The sequence below is a fragment of the Pan troglodytes genome, chromosome 4 (assembly GCF_028858775.2).
Source record: "Pan troglodytes isolate AG18354 chromosome 4, NHGRI_mPanTro3-v2.0_pri, whole genome shotgun sequence".
NCBI classification, from domain to species: Eukaryota; Metazoa; Chordata; class Mammalia; order Primates; family Hominidae; genus Pan; species Pan troglodytes.
Window position 1 is genome coordinate 55,246,795 of NC_072402.2, and position 21,851 is coordinate 55,268,645.

At 36.4% G+C, this 21,851-nt stretch overlaps 1 protein-coding gene across 22 annotated transcripts in view; it reads left to right on the top strand.

Moving 5' to 3' along the window:
• PDE4D (phosphodiesterase 4D) overlaps nt 1-21,851 on the top strand; it is a 1,566,198-nt gene that overhangs the window by 1,153,446 nt on the left and 390,901 nt on the right. The gene's annotated exons all lie outside the window — the stretch shown is intronic.

A 21,851-nucleotide genomic window follows, 5' to 3' on the forward strand; every position in this document is an offset into this window, starting at 1 on the left:
ATTAATTATAAATGGTATGTTTACTTTATTCAAAAAAAGATATATGTTTCTCAAAATAATTGCAAATATTATTATTAATTATATAAAAATAAAGAGGAATGAGGATACTAATCTACTCATCTAAGTTCTAGCTAAGAGATGAGGTAGCAAAGGAGGAAAAAGTTCTTCAGTTCCTGGTCTTGATTGGTAAAGAGATTTGATCTCATTATATTCTCTCCAATATAATCATATTAATATCGAAGTCATCAGAACGGAGTTGATATTATCAAGCTAAGTAAATATTAGAAAAATAAAAATTAACAAATGGTTTCACTAAAACTGCAAAGTTTGTACCTGGACCACAAAGCTAATGGACTGGCCTACAATGGTCTTTGTTTTAACTAGTATTCCGGGGGTTGATGGAAAGGGAGTGGAATTAAAGGGCATTGTAAGATGTCATGGCATCCCATCTAATTATCAGAGCTCTAGCTCCAGGGTCAGCAAACTTTTTCTGTGACAAGCCAGATAGTAAATATTTTAGCCTTTTGGGGCCATAAGAACTCTGTAGTAACTACTCAACTCTGCTGTTGCAGAGCAAATGCAGTTATCTGTAGACAATCTGTAATGAATGAGCATAATATGTTCCAATAAACTTTATTTACAAAATGAAAAAAAGTAGTGGGCAGGATTTGCTCTGTGGTAGTTTTCCAACCCCTACCTAGCTCCCTTTGAAATAAAAAAAAAAATTAAATAAACTTTAAAGATTTTGGAACAAGATGTATGTTGGCCCCCTTCAGATACAGATAAACACTTGGTCTAAGAATGAAATGTTGTTCAACTGGAGTTCAGAAACAAGATATGAACTTCTCAAAAGCTTTGATGAATTTAAACACTAGAGGGCACAAAAGGACATTTTTAAGTCAAGGACCTCTTGTAAACAGAACACTACAATTATGAGAAACTGCCTGCAGTAGAGCGATGTGACCTCAATGTGCATAATTTGTTTGAAATGTCAGCCTGTAGCTCTTGTGACCTCACTGACCACAAAAACTTGAAGTGGTTGACCACCTTCATGTTGCTGTAATAATAGCCACATGTCTTTCTTCTTTTTTTCCTACTTCTTTCTCACTTCTTTCTCTCTCTCTCTCTTTTTTTTTTTTTTTAATTGCTTTTGGCCCTTTCATAAAATATGGCCAAAATTGAGTATTTATATGATGGGATTTTTTTTCACTTCCTAATAGTTTTTTTAATCGCTTTAGATTCTAATTTTCATGTGGTGAGTCCTATTTGTAGTAAATAAGTTATTTTGAATTCTGTTGTGTCAATCTTTTATAAAATCATAATAAAATAATGCATATTATTTATGCATATGATTTATGCATATAATAATGTATATTGACAGATGTCATCTGTTACATTGATTTTTGAACTAATTTGAAAGTTTTATTTCAGAAAAATGCTTAAAAATCAGCAGAAGCTTGAAGCCTCAAAATTACTCCTACCCTTTAACACATGGACACAAAGATGGTAACAGTAGACACTGAGGATTCCAAAAGCCAGGAGGGGAAAGGGGAATAAGGGATGAAATACTACCTACTGGGTACAATGCTCACTACCTGGGTGATGGGATCAGCACTGCCCCAAACCTCAGCATCACGCAATATACTCATGTAACAAACCTGTACATGTAGCCCCTAAATCTAAAATAAACATTGATATTTTAAAAATCCTACCTCTTAATTTAGTAATTCTGCTTGTAGATATTTGGATTGTGGAAGTAATTTGGGATATTAAAATATTTATATTCAAAGATATTCACCATAAAAATACCTATAATATTGAGAGCCTAGGTATATCCTATGTATTTCACATGAACTAATGTTTAAATAAATTTTCATATTAGACCCAGCCAATAGAATCTTGTCAACCATTAAATATATTTTCAAATGACATTAAATGATAGAGAAAATGGCTTATAGTAAACCATGAATGCAAAGCAGAATCCAAAAATTATGTACATCAAATCTCAATTGAATGTTAAAATTAGATGCGTAAATATATGTATATACATATAAAAATAAAGAAAATGAGCCAGATTTACAAGTTGCCTCTCGGTATAGATGATTTTTTTAAAAATTTAATTTTCTGAATTTTCCAAATTTCTATCATGAATATTCATCATTCATATGGTCATAAAAAATAAGTATTATTCAAACAGAAAACTATTTTTGCATTCTGACAGCACTTTTTTAGGTGTGATTCTTAGATCAGTGGTGCTAAAAGTCAGAAGGTTATAAGGAAATTATTTATGTATCAGGCAATCAATTTAAATGAATTATTGATTGTTACGCAGACACATCATTAGAGTCACTTTTTTAGCCCTGGGATGGGATGATTTGTCTCAGGTTTGGATGTTGTGGCTTAGTTGCCGTGCACTAGGCAGTGAATACCAGGAAGGAACAAGGGCCTGCTGGAGAGGCCTGCAGTGCTGATATTGAACATGGACTTCCCTGTAAGCTCCCTGGACTGTGGTAAAGCAGGACACATCACACACACACACACACACACACACACACACACACACACACGTGGACACACACACTCATGCTCCTCTATCCTTTTTCTCTTCTAAATCTGCTTTCTGCCCTTGCCTTTCCTTATAAATGGATGTGTGTGGAGAGGAGCTGGAGAGACAGCAGGGGTCTGAAGGATGCTAACTTGGACTTTTTCCTGAGCAAAGAATTCCTTAAGAATGACCTGGTATAAAAATTTTGAAGAAATCTCATAAATAATATGGGCAAAAATGTGACAGCAATGTGGCACAATGCAAAAGTTTGTCACTAGTTTCAGCCCAGCTTTTCCTCGTGATTGTTTTGAGTAGCATGAATTATCCTCTAAAAATGTTGGTTTTTATTCCTTTTTCATTTTGTACAAACATACCTAAAAGGGTGAACATAGTGTAAGCAAAGACACAACGTTGGAACTACAAGGAATAATTTTTTCTTAATTCACTATGTATTTTTCTAACACTTTTCTTAGAGCTTTTAATCCTTAGAACCTAGGAGATGGAGGACTATACACTCGGGTTTACTTTTCTTTCTTTTCTTTCTTCTGAGTTCTTTTTTTTAACTTTTAAGTTCAGGGGTACATGTGCAGGTTTGTTATATAGGTAAACTTGGGTCACAGGGGCTTCTTGTACACATTATTTTGTCACCCAAGTATTAAGCCTACTACCTATTAGTTTTCCTGATCCTCTCCCTCCTCCCACCTTCTACGATCTGGTAGGCCCTAGTGTGTGTTGTTCCCCTCTTTGTGTCCATGTGTTCACATCAATTAGCTCCCACTAATAAGTGAGAACATATGGTATTTGGTTTTCTGTTCTTGCATTAGTTTGCTAAAGATAATGGCCTCCAGCTGTATCCATGTTCCTGCAAAGGACATGATCTCATTCTTTTTTATGGCTGCAGAGTATTCCATGGTGTGTATGCACCACATTTTTTTTTATCCAGTCTATCATTGATGGGTGTTTAGGTTAATTCTATGTCTTTGCTATCGTGAATAGTGCTGCAATGATCATACACATGCCTGTGTCATTATAATAGAATAATTTCTATTCCTTTGGGTATACACCCAGTAATGGGATTGCTGGGTCAAATGGTATTTCTTTTTTAGGTCTTTGAGGAATTGCCACACTGTCTTCTACAATTGTTGAACTAATTTGCACTCCCACCAACAGTGTATAAGTTGACTTTTTAATACTAGCCATTCTGACTGGTGTGAGATGGTATTTCATTGTGGTTTTGATTTGCATTTCTCTAATGATGAGTGATGTTGAAGACTTTTTCATATGATTGTTGGCTGCATGTATGTCTTTTGAAAAGTGCCTGTTCATGTCCTTTGCCCACTTTTTAATGGGGTTGTTTTTTCTTGTAAATGTGTTTAAGTTCCTTATAGATGCTAGATATTAGACCTTTGTTGAATAGTTTGCAAAAATTTTCTCCCATTTTATAGGCTCACTCTGTTGACAGCTTCCTTTCCTGTGCAAGAGCTCTTTAGTTTAATTAGATCTCATTTGTCAATTTTTGCCTTTGTTGCAATTGGTTTTGGTGTCTTTGTCATGACATATTTTTTTTTTTTTTTTTTGAGACGGGTGTCTCACTCTGTCACCCAGGCTGGAGTGCAGTGGCATGATCTCAGCTCACTGCAACCTCCTCCTCCTGGGTTCACGCCGTTCTCCTACCTCAGTCTCCTGAGCAGCTGGGACTACAGGCGCCCGCCACCACGCCCAGCTAATTTTTTATATTTTTAGTAGAGACAGGGTTTCACTGTGTTAGCCATGATGGTCTCGATCTCCTGACCTCGTGATCCGCCTGCCTCAGCCTCCCAAAGTGCTGGGATTACAGGTGTGAGCCACCACACCTGGCCTGTCAGGACATCTTCACCTGTTCCTGTGTCCAAGATGGTGTTGCCTAGGTTGTCTTCTGGGGTTTTTATAGCTTTGGGTTTTACATTTAACTATTTAATACATCTTGAGTTAAGTTTTGTATATGGTATAAAGAAGGGGTCCAATCTTCTGCATATAGTTAGCCAGCTATCTCAGCATCATTTATTGAATAGGGAATCTTTTCCCCAATGCTTGTTTTTGTTAGGTTTGTCACAGATCAGATAGTTGTAGGTATATGGTCTTATTCCTAGGTTCTCTATCCTGTTCCATTTGTCTATGTGTCTGTTTTTGTACCAGTACCATGCCGTTTTGGTTACTGTGGCCCTATAGTATAGTTTGAAGTTGGGTAGCATGATGCCTCTAGCTCTGTTCTTTTTGCTGAGGATTGCCTTAGCTATTCGGGCTCTTTTTTGGTTCCATATGAATTTTAAAATAGTTTTTTCTAGTTCTGTGAAGAATCTCAATGGTAATTTATTAAAAATAGCACTGAATCTATAAATTGCTTCGGGCAGTATGGCCATTTTAACAATATTGATTCTTTCTGTCCATGATCATGGAATGTTTTTCTATTTTTTTGTGTCATCTCTCATTTGTTTGAGCAGTGTTATGTAGTTCTCCTTGTAGAGATTTTTCACCTCCCTGGTTAGCTGTATTCCTAGGTATTTTATTCTTTTTGTGGTGATTGTGAATGGGATTGCATTCCTGATTTGGCTCTCAGCTTGACTATTGTTGGTGTGTAGGAATTCTAGTTATTTTTGCACATTAATTTCATATCCTGAAACTTTGCTGAAGTTGTTTATCAATTTAAGAAGCTTTTGGGCTGAGATTATGTGGTTTTCTAGATATAGGATCATGTAATCTGCAAACTGGGATAGTTTGACTTCCTCTCTTCCTGTTTGAATGTGCTTTATTTCTTTCTCTTATCTAACTGCCCTAGCCAGGACTTCCAAAATGTTGAATAGGAAAGGCGAGAGAGGGCATCCTTGTCTTGTGCCCATTTTCAATGGTAATACTTCCAGCTTCTGCCCATTCAGTATGATGTTGACTGTGGGTATATCATTGATGGCTCTTATTTTTTGAGGGCTGTTCCTTCAATACCTAGTTTATTGAGAGCTTTTAACATGAAGCGATATTGAATTTTATCAAAGGCATTTTCCACATCTTTTGAGATAATCATGTGTTTTTTGTCTTTAGTTCTGTTTATGTGATGAATCACATTTATTGATTTGCATATGTTGAACCAACCTTGCATCTCAAGGATGAAGCCTACTTGATTGTGGTGGATAAGCTTTTTGATGTGATACCGGATTTGGTTTGCCAGTATTTTATGGAGGATTCTTGCATCAATGTTCATCAAGAATATTGGTCTGAGTTTTAAATTTTTGTTATATTTCTACCAGGTATTTGTCTCAGGAAGATGCTGGCCTTGTAGAATGAGTTAGGGAGGAGTCCATCCTTCCCAGTTTTGGGGAATAGTTTCAGCAGGAATGGTACCATCTCTTCTTTGTACATCTGGTAGAATTCAGCTGTGAATCAGTCTGGTCCTGGGGTTTTTTTGGTTGGTAGGCTATTTATTACCGACTCAATTTCAGTGCTTTTTATTAGTCCGTTCAGGGATTCAGCTTCTTCCTGATTCAGTCTTGGGAGAGTATGTATGTCCAGGAATTTATCCATTTCTTCTAGTTTTTCTAGTTTATGTGCATAAAGGTGTTCATAATACTCTCTGATGGTTGTTTGTATTTCTGTGGGGTCAGTGGTAATATCCCCCTTATCATTTCTGATTGTGTTTATTTGAACCTTCTCTCTTTTCTTCTTTATTAATCTAGCTGGTGGTCTATGTAGTTTATTAATTTTTTCAAAAAAAGAACAACTCCTGGATTCACTGATCTTTTGAATGGTTTTCTGTGTCTCAATATTCTTCAGTTCAGCTCTGATTTTGGTTATTTCTTGTCATCTGCTGGCTTTGGAATTTATTTGCTCTTGGTTCTCTAGTTCTTTTAGTTGTGATGTTAGGCTGTTGACTTGAGATCTTTCTAACTTTTTGATTTGGGCACTTCGTGCTATAAATGTCTGTCCTAACACTGCCTTAGCTATTTTCCAGAGGTTCTGGTATGTTGTATCTTTGTTCTCATTTGTTTCAAAAACCTTATTGATTTCTGCTTTTATTTCATTATTTACCCAAAAGGCATTCAGGAGTTCAGGAGAAAAGGCATTCAATTTCCATGTAATTGCCTGGTTTTGAGTGAATTTCTTAGCCTTAGCTTCTAATTTGATTGCACTCTGGTCTGAGAGATTGTTCGTTATTATTTCAGTTCTTTTGCATTTGCTGAGTAGTGTTTTACTTCTGATTATGTGATCAATTTTAGAGTATGTGGCATGTGGCAATGAGAAGAATGTATATTCTGTTGTTTTTGGGTGGAGACTTCTGTAGATATCTATCAGATCCATTTGATCCAGTGCTAAGTTCAAGTCCTGAATATCTTAATTTCCTATCTTGATGATCTATCTAATATTTTCAGTGATATGTTAAAGTCTCCTGCTATTATTTTGTGGGAGTCTAGGTCTCTTTGGAGGTCTCTAAGAACTTGCTTTATGAATCTGAGTGTTTCTCTCTGTTGGGTGTGTATATATTTAGGATAATTAGATCTTCTTGTTGAATTGAACCCTTTACCATGATGTAATGCCCTTCTTTGTCTTTTTTATCTTTGTTGGTTTAAAGTCTTTTTTGTCAGAAACTAGGATTGCAACCCCTGCTTTTTTCTGTTTTTCATTTGCTTGGTAGATTTTCCTCCATCCCTTTATTTTGAGCCTATGTGTATCATTGCATGTGAGATGGGTCTCTCGAAGACAGCATACCAGTGAGTCTCGATTCTTTATCCAGCTTGCCACTCTGTGTCTTTTAATTGAGGCATTTAGTCCATTTACATTTAAGGTTAATATTGTTATGTGTGAATTTGATTCTGTCATCATGATGTTAGCTGGTTATTTTGCAGACTTGTTTATATGGTTGTTTTATAGAGTCATTGGTCTGTACACTTCAGTGTGTTTTTGTAGTGTCTGGTAATGGTCTTTCCTTTCTATATTTAGTGTTTCTTTCAGGAGTTCTTGTAAGGCATGTCTGGTGGTAACAAATTCCCTCAGTATTTGCTTGTCTGAACAGGATATTATTTCCCCTTCACTTATGATGCTTAGTTTGGCCAGATATGAAATTGTTGATTGGAATTTCTTTTTAAGAATGGTGAATATTGGCCCTCAATCTTTTCTGGCTTGTAGAGTTTCTGCTGAGAGGTCCACAGTTAGTCTGATGGGCTTCCTTTTGTAGGTGACCTTACCTTTCTAGCTGCCTTTAACATGTTTTCTTTGATTTCAACCTTGGAGAATCTAATGATTGTGTGTCTTGGGGATGACCTTCTTGTGAAGTACCTTACCAGGAGTTTCTGCATTTCCTGAATTTAAATGTTGGCCTCTCTAACTAGGTTAGGGAAGTTCTCATGGATAACACTCTGAAATATGTTTTCCAAGTTGGCTTCATTCTCCTCATGTATTTCAGGGACACCAATGAGTCGTAGATTCAGTCTCTTTACATAATCTCATATTTCTCGGTTTTGTTCATTCCTTTTCATTCTGTTTTCTCTATTCTTGTCTGACTGTCTTATTTTAGAAAGCCAGTTTTCAAGCTCTGAGATTTCTGAGATTTTTTTCCTCCACTTGGGCTGTTCTGTTATTAGTACTTGTAATTACATTATGAAATTCTAATAATGTTTTCAGTTCTATCAGGTTGGTGACATTCTTGTCTATACTGGCTGTTTGTCTGTCAGTTCCTGCATTGTTTTATCGTGATTTTTAGCTTCCTTCCATTGGGTTTCAACATACTCCTGTACTTCAATGATCTTCATTCCAATTCATATTTTGAATTCTATTTCTGTCATTTCAGCCATCTCAGCCTGGTTTAGAAGCTTGCTTTAGAAGGGACGCAGTTGTTTGGAGGAAAAAAAGCACTCTGGCCTTTTGAGTTTTCAGGGTTCTTGTGCTGATTCTTTCTCATCTTTGTGGACTTTTCTACCTTTAATGTTTGAGGTTGCTGACATTTGAATGTTTTTTTTTTTCCTTTTATCCTATTTGATGACCTTGAGGGTTTGATTGTGGTATAAGGTGGATTCAGCTGATTGGCTTCATTTCTGGAAGATTTTAGGGGTCCAACACTCAGCTCCCAACTTCTGGACTGTGTGCACTAACTCTGGGGGACTTGTATGAGGCCCCAACTTTGTCTTCTCACTCTTCAAGTTTTGGAATCCACTCAGCTAGGGGTGCTGAGATGGGACAGCTGCAGTGAAGTGCTAGTGGGTGTGGGGGTGCCTGCCTCCCTGCAGATGCTCACCAGAGTGGCAGAGGCAATGCAGCTTACAGAGGTGGGCAGGAGGCCCTTGCTGGAGCCTGTGTGCACAGTCACACTGGAGGTGGTGTTGGCTGGGGGTAGGGTGGTGGCAGGCACAGGTCTGAATGCCTTCTCTGTGCCCCACAAGCAGTAGTGATAGCTCAGGGTAGGGGAGGATTCACTGTTCTCTGTACAGCCCACGTGTTTACTTTTCAAATAATTTGATGAACTGAGTGAAAATATTGAATTTAGACTAGCTGATTTCATTAAACTATGCTTAAAACTTCAATTTATACAATTTTTTTCTTCATTTTAAAACTTTGAACCAAATTGGCTTGTAACATAAACTAATAGATTCAATTAGTTATTTGGAATTATTTTCAAAGATGTGTCCAACATTCTAGAGTTTAAAGTTTATATCCTCAAATTACAATTGCTTGTAAAGTTTACTGGTTTATTTCCTCAAATGATCATTGCTGGTTTATGTATATGAAATATTCTCAAACATATCAAGGTACAGATAAAACTATGAGACACATAAGCTTCTTCTGTTGTCCATTGGGTAGGTAGAGAAATGGATGACTTGGCTTATTTAAGCTAATTACTAAAGGAAATAGAGAAGCCTTGAGTCCTTTCTGGAACAAAACAGAATTAAATATTCATTACATGAGGGAAAGCATAATTTAGAACAAAATAATGAAATTTCCCTGGAGTCTGTCTTCTAAGAAGTTTGATGGATTCATTTAACATACATTTATTTCACTCCTACTGTGCTGGGCAGTCCCAGGGTTATACAGCCCCAGGAGGTTCAGAGTCCAGTAGAACATGAGCATATACCACTCTTTTTCTTTACAATACTCCTTTAGAGAAAAGGAGACTGCAGTTTGCATTTTGCCCTGGGTAAGAAACAAATTAGAGATGTAAAGAAACTTTGCTAAGCACTACAGATGCCTTTGACGTGTTGATTCCCGTTGACTCATAACTGTATCTCACCAGATAACCTATAGTATATTCATACCCAAACTTATCTTTTTCTAATACTTTAGTTATTAGTTTTTAGATAACCTGAAGAAGAATGAATATGAGCTTTTCATATCTATAGTAGGTTCACTTCCAATCCAGAGAAACCATGGACAGACCTTTTTTTCAGCTAAACAAAGTATGGTAGTTTAACATCGCAGTAAGATCAAAAACCACCTTAACTGAGTATGAAAAATATTTGATGATACAGTAGTCTTCAAACTAAGTTTAAAAGATGCAAATAGTACATATATGCCAGTACATATGCCAGTGTCTTGAATACTGGGAAAAAGGAGGATTCGAGTGGGGGAAAGTTCACGACATTGTCTCTCTGCCTCTAATCTTTCCTGCTCAAGTCCTTGCAAGTAGAATCAAAATATCAATTGTTCTGAAATTAATTCTGCTTTTATTATTTCACTCCCTTGTTCAGAAAAACTTGGTAAGTTTTCACTTCTAAATGGAACAAAGGTCCCACTCCTAATGTATCATTCAAGTTCCTTCACAGTCCAGTCTCAACCTTTCTTTCCTTTCTTTTCCTAACTATCATTGTTCATAATACAGTAATATACCCTCCCAGGAGTATTCAATCTTTTGGCTTCCCTGGGCCACATTGGAAGAATTGTCTTGGGCCCCATATAAAATACACTAATATGATAGCTGATGAGCAAAAACAAAACAAAACAAAAAGTCTCATGATGTTTTAAGATAGTTTATGAATTTGTGTTGGGCCACATTCAAAGCCATCCTGGGCCATGTAGCCCACAAGCCGCGGGTTGGACAAGCTTACAGGTCTAAACTCTGGTAATTTCACTACACCTTGGATATTCATACTTCTGGTGAGCAGAGGCTGCTTACACTTTTTATAGGCCAATATCAATCATAACATTTAAGTGTTTAATAAGTATCAATATTTATCTCATATGGCTCTCAGAACAGTGAATTAATTCACTTAGCAAATATATATTGAACCATTACCACTATCCGGCCCTATTCTAGTTGTTGGTCAAACAGCAGTGAATCAACATGTCTCTCCTCTGAAAGAATTTAATTTTTTGTGGGGAGGATAGTACAAAATATATGAAATACATAAACACATTCAAAATGTGTGTCGTGATGGTTAGTTCTATGAAAAAAATTAGTGCAGAGTAAAGAAATAGTAATACGAGTGTGATTTTAGATTAAAAAGTCAGAATAGGTATCCCTGTCTGTTAAACTGACATTTAAATCTTAACAAAATGGGTGAATTATGCATTTTTCCAAAGGAAGAGTGTTTCAAGAAAAAGAAATAGCAAGTGCAAAGCTCCTTAGGAGGAGGCACATTGTGTTTAAGGAACAGGAAGAAGTTGAGTATTGTGGGAACTGAGTAAGCAAGAAAGAGAAAAGAAAAGGAGTCCATAAAGAGAGGAGAGGGCTTTTGAAAACCATGGAAAAGAGTTTGGATTTTATCCCAAATGGAGAGGGAAACTAGTAAAGGGTTTTGAGCAGAGAAATGGCATACATTTTCAAAGGATCACTCTGGGTGCTCTGTGAAGAATAGAGTAGGAGCAAGAGTAGAAGCAGGGAAAATGGTTATGACGCCACTGCAATAGCCTTGGAAGGAGACAGTAGTGACTTGGACCCGGGTGATGGCAGTGGAGATGGTGAGAAGTGATCAGATTCTGGCAATGTTTTGAAACCAGAGCTAATTGTGTTTGATGACGGATTTTTACATAGAGTGAGAGAAAAAGAGATGAGTCAAAGATAATTCAAGGGTTTTTGGCCTGAACAAATTGGAAATGTGTGTTTTTATTTATTGAGCTTGAGGAGTTCAAGGGAGGAGTAGGTTTAGTGGTGGGGTGGTTCTGTTTGAGCATTTTGAGTTTGATAGTCCTGTTTGTGGAAAATGCTTGGAGTGCTGCCCCATTTCCCTCCACCCACTACAGAGTTCACCTGAGGCTATGGCAGACTCAGTCACTTTCCCATCTCAGGCACCTGGGGGCTTTCTGCAGTACAAAGGAGCCTGCTGAGACCATTTACAGAATTTTTTAACATTCCCAGTGGCAACACTCCAACACTGAGGGTCCAGAGTTGGTGCTCATATACCCCAGGTTCCACATTCTCCAGTGGGACAGTCCTGAGGCATGTGTATATATGGTCCCACAAAAGGTCCCTGGGGAGATTGGGCCCCATCTGCCCCTGCTTATTAATACACACTGTATTAACTTTTCTTCCTTTGCTATCCCACTTCTCCATCACCTAACTTTGATTTCCTAGAATCGCCTTCCTGCCTCTTCTCCAAATAAACTACGCACTCCAATAATTTGCAGTCTCCCTGGAAGGAATTAAACCTAAGACTATTAAATACCCATATGTCAATCTCCAAGAAGGAGATTGATATACTATTCTGAAAACCAGGCAAAATGTCAGGGATGGAGATACAGTTGGGAGGCGTTAGTCTTTTTCACAAGCCTATTCAAAAGCCCATTGCACAAGCACTAGATATGTGTAGATTCCTACACAGACTTGTTACCGTCCTTGTCTGCCTCATGTCATCTCTTCCACATGAATACAATGATACTCATCAATGAATGCTCTGAACTTTCAGCAAAGGCCACAATAGAATTTCTAGATAGTAGTAGATTGAGAAGTGATGACAATTTGATTGGAAGCTAAGGGATCTTGGGGACTTGTCTTGAATTTGCATTTACATAGAAAGCACATCGTTTTTATTTTTGATACATGTTTATTTGTGGTGGGTTTGGAAAACCTTGTAGCGGTTATGGAGGGGCACCCCAACCCATCCTTTGGTGTTGCCATTGCTTTTTAATTATGATTTGTGCTAAGCCACACATTCTCATTTTACCTAGCTCAGGGTTCTAAGCATGTTTTTCATGATGGTTTGGTTAGGAAAGTGAGTAGCAATGAATGAGCTCCTCAATAAATACATAGCACAGACACTGACAGGCAAAGTGAAGTTTGTAATCACTTCCCAATCAATTGTTCAACTGAATGTGAGAAGAAATCATTTTCTCTCCTGTTTTGAGTCAGAATATCACATAAAGCACAACTCTTCCTGCATACATTGTATCATATTCCACAGTAATTTACTTTTTTGCAAGAAGTATCCAAAATTTGGTTTTTCCTGCTGTGCAGTTATCCAGATAATTGCAAATCAGTGGAATCATTTACATGAATAAAGATTTTTATTCTAATTAACGTGCTAAATCAAGCACACCAAATGTCTCTAATTCTTATATTACTCAAATGGCAATATTTTTGTCAGTGGCTATCATATGAAATTTCAGGTGCCTAATGCATTTTCAAATGGCACTCATAAGCATACTAACGTTTTATAAATAAATGTCTCCATATTTTTAAGATGAATGGACAATTTTTGATTTTTAATATAGTCCCCAATTTTCAATTTTTCAATTTTCGTTTACCGAATGGAGAAACAGCATTCATCAGAGCAAAAGAGCAAGTTTCACAAGTCATGGGAACAAACATAGATGCTAATTTCCTATTTTAGGAAGTTCTTTTTAAAGTATTATCATTAAGAAGCACAACTCTGTGGAATATTTATGTGCACATTTAATAATAGAGAATTCGGATGTCAAGTCTGTGTGTTACTCATACCCATACATGCATCCTCAAAAAGCCTTGGAAGTTAATCCTCAGCTGATGAAAGCTAAGCAATTGCTCTGGAAGGATACTTGAAGCTTTTGGCTCTTGGGGTGAAGGTACAGTCACGAAAACCTCTCTTCACAAGAGGGCGCTGTGCAAACAGCTAGCTCCTCGTGAAGGAAAATTGCCTTGCAGACTGGCACGAAGTGGATTTCTTTACATCTATTAAGTGCTCTGCTCTTCATAAAGGAAAATTGCCTTGCAAACTGGCACGAAGTGGATTTCTTTACATCTACTAAGAGCTCTGCTTCTTTCTCTCTCTCTTGCTTTTTCCTTTCCATGCCTCTTCTTAGGCTCTGTAAGGCAGACTTCTTGTCTTCTCTAGTTATGCTTCTGCAAACTGCATCATGCTGATTCTATTAATGATTTGATTTTAAATAATACCATCATAGGTGTTAAATGATGTGTATGCCTATCTGGCTTCTCAGGACTTCTCTCTCACTACTTAACATCTCACCAATGTGTAAAATATCTATGAGACATCTTTAATTTAATATGATTCAAAAGTCTTTACTCTTGACCTTTGTTTGAAGTCTAATCAACTAAAAACCTAAAATTCCTGGTGGGAAAAAAAGAAACTTGACTACTCTAGTTTTTTAATAACATGTATTTCATTTATTCTGATTATAAAAGTCATCTTTATTTATTGTAGAAAATATAAACATTATGGAAAATAAAATTTAAAAACATCTATCATTCTATTACCCAGAAATAACTTGATCAACATTTTGGTGCATATTTTAATGAATAGATTTTTAAATGAGAAATGCTTTTCAGGAGTAATTAGATTCTACTTAGTATTGACAATTTTATAATATGCTTTTAAACAAAGTATTAACATTAACTTTTTTGGAAAATGCCACTTTCTGCTACTTATAGCTGTATTGGCTATTTTCTCAGAACTTCTGCTTTAATGAGTTTATACTAGAGTTGCAAATACATGTTCTTTGAATGTACTTGAGAAGTCGATAGGCTGAATCTGAGATTTTCCACAGCTCTTGGAGCACCTGAGAGCACACTAGCTTCTTCCACGATTCTGCAGTATTTGCTCCTTCCTGATAGGATGCCTTTGTAAGCGTACAACTCCAAACATGGGCTGAGTGTTCAGTAATCATTTGTGTTGAGTTCTTCAGTTTCATGGAGACTAAAATTAGGTTTTCTCTGTCACTCTTGTAATGTCATCTGACCTTGACCTGCATTTCAAATTGCTGAGAAGTTAGCAAGCTGACTTTTACACTAGGCACATCAGAAATAATTGATTAAAAATAGAGTTATTGAAGTTGAATTTTTTTCATTTATAGAACAGTACAATGTCTTGTTCATGACAAACAAGGCCTAACATTTATATAATGTTCATTTAAAATATATCAAAAGAAAACAAAATAATAAAACCCACAGAAAACCCAAAAACAACTCACCTATTAAAACATCTCTTGATTTATAAATATTATAGTTTAGTTTGTACAATATCAGTAACTGTGGAAAGTTCCCAATCATCTCATTCCCAAGTGCTTGACTGACTCATAACTTACCAACAATTTTCTTATTTCAGAGAATCCCAAAAACATATTACCTAGGACTAACCTGGAATAAAACTTCATGGTTGATAGCTTTTATCAATTAAATGGGTATTGATTTGGATAACTCATAATCTTGAGCATATCTTTAGATTTACTTTTTATCCCGAATTTACTTTTGTTAGTAAGATTTAGAAATTCAGATTTATTTTGTGCTTTATATGACATAGAAAAAAACAAATTGTCTTTCCTGTACAAAGTCCACCCTTCAAAATAGACTCCAGAAGAAAACATAGAGACTTATAACTTAGGTTAAACATAGGCGCAATCCTAAATAGTATTCAGATGAGTCTTACCTGAATAATTGCTCACCTAATATGATAATCACCTGTTAAGAAGCAGTTTCTTAAATGTCACTGTTGGAATCTAAACAGTAGATACACAGGTGTTCACTGTAAACTTGTTTCAATTTTTCTGTATTTTTGAAAATGTTCATAATACCATCTTGGGGGGAAAAAGCCTCTTTTTGACATGGCAAGAACCATATTCTACTGAAACAGATCTTATATGCTCTATCAAGTTTATATTTTAGACATCCCTAATTCAGCTCATTCTGGACTATTCCAGGACTGATTGCCCTACTAAGGCATGCTTATTTTTTTCTTTATGTGTATAAGAAGGATTCAAAGGGACCGTTTGTCAGTTTTAATGTGTGAGCACTACTGATATGTTTTATTGAGAAAAAGCTTACTGCCACAGATCACAGAGATATTTTTCCGAGGTAAGATTCTTGCTGGTTTGCAAGTTTTGTAAGGAGGCACCGGGACCCATCTCTGTACCCCCAGCCACGGAGCCCTTATTTAGATCCACACTGGGCTGAGATAGGAACTTCTGTACAAATGTATCTCTCCTGTGCTCTTTCCACTTTAACAGAATAGAAAGAATTGACTGGTTGAGCCCAAATATTTCCCCCAGGCCAGTGTTACAAACTGGCGTTTCACCAAAAATAACTCATTTGATTTGTTTTTAATGTTGATGATCTGAAAAATCATCTTCTTGTTTTTGTTTGTTTGTTTGTTTTTAGAGATAGGGTCTTACTCTGTCAGCCAGGCTGGAGTGCTGGAGTTCAGTGGCACACTCACAACTCACTGCAGCCTCGATTCCCAGGTTCAGGTGATTCTCCCACCTCGGCCTCCCAAGTAGCTAGGACCCCAGGCATGCACCACCATGCCTGGCTAACTTTTCTCTTTTTTTGTAGAGATGGGATCTAGCCATGTTTCCCAGGCTGGTCTCCAACTCCTGGGCTCAAGAGATCTGTCCGCCTTGGCCTCCCAAAGTGCTGGGATTACAGGCATGAGCTTCATACCTGGCTACCTTCTTCTTAATTATATACATTTTTTCTTAAATAAGAGCTCACGTTATTTTTTATTTCTATAAATATTTTATATTCCTTCTCTTCTTATTGCCCTGATACTTTAAACAAACGTAAGCCCAGTCAAATTTTGTATTACCCTTGAGTTTCAGTTTTTGGTTCATTCAGCCCTAAGTTCTCTTTGGGCATGAATTGTTTTCACCATTGACTACTAGCAGGCAGCTGGCATAGCCTGGGACATGTGAGGTGATGCTAAACATGCATTTGTGAGTAGAAGGAAGGAAGAAAGGAGGGAAGGAAGGAAGGAAGGTAGGTAGGAAGGAAGGAAGGTAGGTGGGCGGGCAAGAGAGAGGGAGGAAGAAAAAAAGGAAGGGAGGCTGGTTGGTTTGATTAGCTGTTGAACAAAATTCCATATAGAAAGTAGCTTACTAGTCTATATCTTTTAGCTCTGTTTATTTCAAAGCTTTGTGTGTTTTTGTTAGGGTCACTTATAGAATATTTAGAAAAATACTTGCTGCCTCATGCATTTCACCATCCAGTGCCTGGTGAGACCTAAAAGCCCATAGTTATAATTTTGTTTCTTTGACCAAAGTTTGTTTTATTTTCAAATATAAATTCAATCCCTTAAGACTCACCTATAGCATATATATCAAACAAAAACACGTCAAATTTAACTCAGAATTTTGCTGGATAAGTGATTTTACTGGATATCATCTGACCAATGAAATAACAATTGTGTGTTCTCAAATTTACTTCTACATTTTTAAGGTAGTAAGTTTAATTAAAAATCTCTAATATAAAAATGGCTTATTCTCTAAAATTCAGAGGTAAGCTAAAGTTTTCATCAAGGCCCCGTTATTTAGCACTTTCCAAACTTGGGAAGGTCACTTAACTCCACTGAACCAGTAGAAATAAAATTAGTGGTAACACTGAAAGCAAAAACCAGAACCAGTCCAATTGTCTTATTAATAATAGCCTAATTGTGTAAATGTCTGTTATAAATTTCTTAGCTGGTTCTGAGAGATAGCTAGTAAATGGCACCCTAAGTTTTATATATTCTGTTACAAAACAAAAACAAATAACAACAATAAGCTGTTTTCTTTTGCTGTTACTCAAACATCTGGATTTCTATTGTAGGCCCTAGCACATTGTTACCTTTGGTTGGATGGACTGAAAAGTGTTGTGATTTTTCTCATATGTAGAATATTCAGAGGGAAAGTGCAGGGCAGTGCATAATGCATACAAACATTGACAGGATCACTTTTCCTCAAGCTGAACTATACTCTAGGCCTCCTCTCTCTCTAGTTACCACGGTTGAACCCACTCAGCCCCTACTTGCAGCCTCAGTCCCACCCCAGGCTCACAGGCCAATTTTGTCCTGGAATTAGGAATTGAAAGATCTCAGGTAAGCCAGCCACAATGGAGACAAGATTTAGAGATAAGCAAAACTGACTTGGACTCACACGTCTGTCATATATTACCTCTGTGGTGTTAGCCAAGTTCCTTAACCTCTCTGAGTCTCAGATTTCTCATCTATAAAGTGGTGATAATAATGTCTGCTCGTGAGTTGGAAGATTAAGTAACATGTAGATCTTATACCTGACACCAATTGCTTTTCCTGTGAAAGTTCAAAACTTCTCTTATGATTTAATTCTTCAGGGAAGGTGACCTGACCTTTTTCATTCCTGTATTTACTTATATTCCAGGCATGTATTGGTTAAGATATACGTTTTGCAATTAAGAGGGACCTCAATTTTAACCTCAGATCTGCTACTCATTGGCTGTATGATCATAGGGGCAAGTTACTTCAACTTCGTAAGTCTTCGTTTCCTCAGTGGTGATACAGAATAAAAATAACACAAAGCACACAGATAAATTATTATGAGGATAATATATATTATACCCTAAAATTCTGTGCAGAGTCTTCAGAACACTTTCATGTTAGTTACCCTATTCAGTCCTCTCAAAAGCTCTTTGCAATGGCTCTCTCTCAAATGAGAACCAAATGGATAAGACGTTATAACTCAGCAAGGTCAATAAACACCACAGAGTAAACACCAAATAAGTGGTTGATATCATCATAGTAAAATGAGGAATTAGAAAAGTTACCCTGACATTATGGTGATGTTTGGTTCACAAACTCGTTCCGTGCACAGGAAGTGTCCAAGTAAGGAAGGGGTCTGAGGATGACAGGTACTCAGGAATGGGAAAGTTTATGACTGTTGGCTCCAACAAATGGATAACCAGATTTAGCAAGATATTGAACAGTCACGGAAAAAATCCACAGCCACAAACTTTAGCACATGAGATTTTTATTTAGGGATTCTTGGTATTGGGGGTCTTTTTTCTTTCTCCCAAGGGAGTGATTTTTTTCTCTCAGCCTAGCAATTTCATCACTGCTTTTGCTTATTTGTAAGCATAATTCTAAAAAGTTGGAAGAAGCCATTTCTGTCCTTATTTGGTACGTGGCCAACAATAAGGGTAGCATGAGTTGGAGTCAGTGTTGCAACTGGTTTCCCAATTAAACAACCTGTCTCTAGGATCCCATAAGTTTTCAAAAAATAAGTAGAAATATTTCTATATTTAGGTGAAGCTTAGGGTTTTGAACAATCGAGAAATTCTATCACCTAATTTTCGTAAAATTTCTTGCCACCTAATTTTTTTAGATCTTGTAAACAAAGTTCATAGAGGGTTTTAATGCTGCAAATAAAACATTAACATTTCTTCATGTGATTAACCTTCAAGATATAACAGCTAATATTTTATTCTTACACACATGGGATATAAAGATTTCCAATAGAGAAAAGTGTTATCTATCAAAACTGAAGACTGATATTCTTTTTGAAACTGATAAAATGGTATGCCTACTTACCATGCTCATGAAGTAACCAATTGGGAATTTTTAGAACTTAAAGATGTTTCTAACAGTATAAAAATAGTTTTCCTACCTCTCCCAAAAGCTTACAAACATCAGTAGTGTGCGCCTAAAATTTTGTCCAGTTTTCAGAATGTTTTTATATAAATTGCCTTATTCAGCCCTCTCCAAAACTCTCTGCAATGGCTCTCAAATGAGAACCAAATGGGTAAGACACTGAAACTCAGCAAGGTCAGGCAACAATCTTCAAGGTCCCATGGCAAGTTCATGGGACTTGAACTTGTGACTCTAATTTCTAATCCCCTATACAGTGCTGCCCTGAAAACTTGCCCAATGGTATTTTGATTAAAAAAATTAATCAATTAATCAATCAAATAGGAAAAAGAAATTAAATAAGCCCTATCTAAATTACCTGTTCTGAATTTTCTGCCCCTATTTAGGCACATATAAGAATATAATGTAAATGCTCCATCTTATTTTTAAGATGCCCTGAAAATATTGGTTTGTCCATTTATTAAACAAACATAATTGTGGTTTTTATGTCTCTAGACTGTTTGCTAAGCACTGAGTACCCAGAGGGAAAGCAGATGTTATCCATGTTCTCATAGTGTTTAGGTCTATCAGGGGAGCCAGATACCAAATAAGTCATTACTAATGCGATGACACTGACAAAGAGGAAGTGCAAAGTGCGGTGGAGACATCACCTGGTATGGGGAGGCAGGGAAGACTTCCGGAGGAAGTGAATTTCAAGATGTAATCCTATATCCACCACTCCTTCACTCACCAGTCAATAGCTAAGTGGGATTTTTATTTAAGACTGTATTCATGAGTAGAATATTAAATAGAAAGAATTTTTATGACTTTTAAAATCTTGATATACAGAGAATTGAACAAGACAATCAGTGACACCAGAAGACTTTTACACACTTGTTAGAAAATTGTGTTAAATTCTTTATTTCAAACGATTAGTCTACATTGATTTCAAGATTTTTAAAGAATTTGAGTCTAGAAATATTTTTTGAATAGTTAGAAAAATCTCTTAGGAACTTGTCAGTCATTTAGTAGATACTCAATAAACATAAAATTTATTTTCTTTTCCTTCCATTTCTTCCTCCATGATTTCTTTCCTTCAATCCCATTTATCTAAGTAGGCTTTATCCAACAAAGCTTTAGAAGGAGCTTTGTTAGTTTAGTGAATAGAAAAGCTTGACTTAGCTATTTTCCAAATTGCTAAAAAAAATCCTAAAATTAATGTAGATGGAAACCTTAAGTGTCTAGTAAAACATTTTGATTCACAATCATAGTCGTATTGATTTTTTATCATTATATTTAAGCCTGCCTCTTATTGATTGTTTTAGTCTATATCCTGATTTTAGCTCTTTAATTACAGTTTGTGTCTGTTTGTGTCCTGGGTCATATATGAGTAATGGATGCAATTGTAGAAGCTTAAAACACGGAGCATGCTTTCCCAGTGTTCTTAAGACCATGGGGTACCTTCAATTCTGTTAATGTTTTACTGTTGCCAAGTCTTAAAATAATCGTCTCCCATTTCAGAACATGGAATAATTGACCTTTCGATCAAGTAGACTCATAGAAGATTTAGAATGAATATTTGAAAGCAATTCAAAGAAAATTTTGGTATTATTTTGCAACACTTCCATTTTGAGAAATAACTTATAGTTGATTTTGATAAGTAATGTAATAAAAATCATTTTTTACATTTACTTGTACTGAATGGACATTAGTTTTAAGGAGTACACAAGCCCCGTTATCAAACTGCCTTTTGTCACACTCTTTTGCAATGTATCATTCTGAAGATAGAATTACAACGACACCCTCATCAGAAGTAGATGGTAAATAACAGTCTGTTATTTGCTTCCACGTTAACTTCTGCTGGCTTTGAGTCTGTAACCAGAGACTATTTCAAAATACAGCACTATCCTGAAACCCACTATCTGCCTGCTCTGGTTTCCTGAAGCAATGTCTTTCAACCTAACGCAACCCCACTGATGTAACTGCTTATTTCTCTGAAGTTCAGCTCAACCCTCGTCTCTTCCGTATGCCTGTTAACTAGAGACTTGATGCGCAAGTAATTGAATGCCTATGTGGATTATGTTTAAATTATCCCACTCTCAAATTTGGGAGTTTCATTTTTATTCATAGTAGCTATCTCCTATAAAGGAAATTCTGAGTTTCTGTGTCAGACACCAAAACCCAAATTTGCCATTTGTAACATCTGGAATCTTGGAACCAAAATCCCAGAAATATTCAAGAGGCAAAAAAGATGCCTTATTTAGAGCTCTGCAGAACATAAGAGCTAAGTTATTGGCAGGAGACGGGCACTTTGCTGATACTTTAGTGGGGTTAGGACTTACATGGATAACAATTGGATGGGAGCAATGTTTAGATTTCCGAATCTGGTTTTCCCTGGGACATATAAAATTAGTGTGCACAACTTGTAAACATAATAATTTGTCTCAGGGATGGAACATCTCTCCTTGCTATTCAATCATGCTTTTACTAAAATTCATCTGGAAAAATAAACGCTTAATAAATGGCAGTAATTAGAATGTTCAAAAGATGTCTTCTTTGTTCTTTTCTACCCT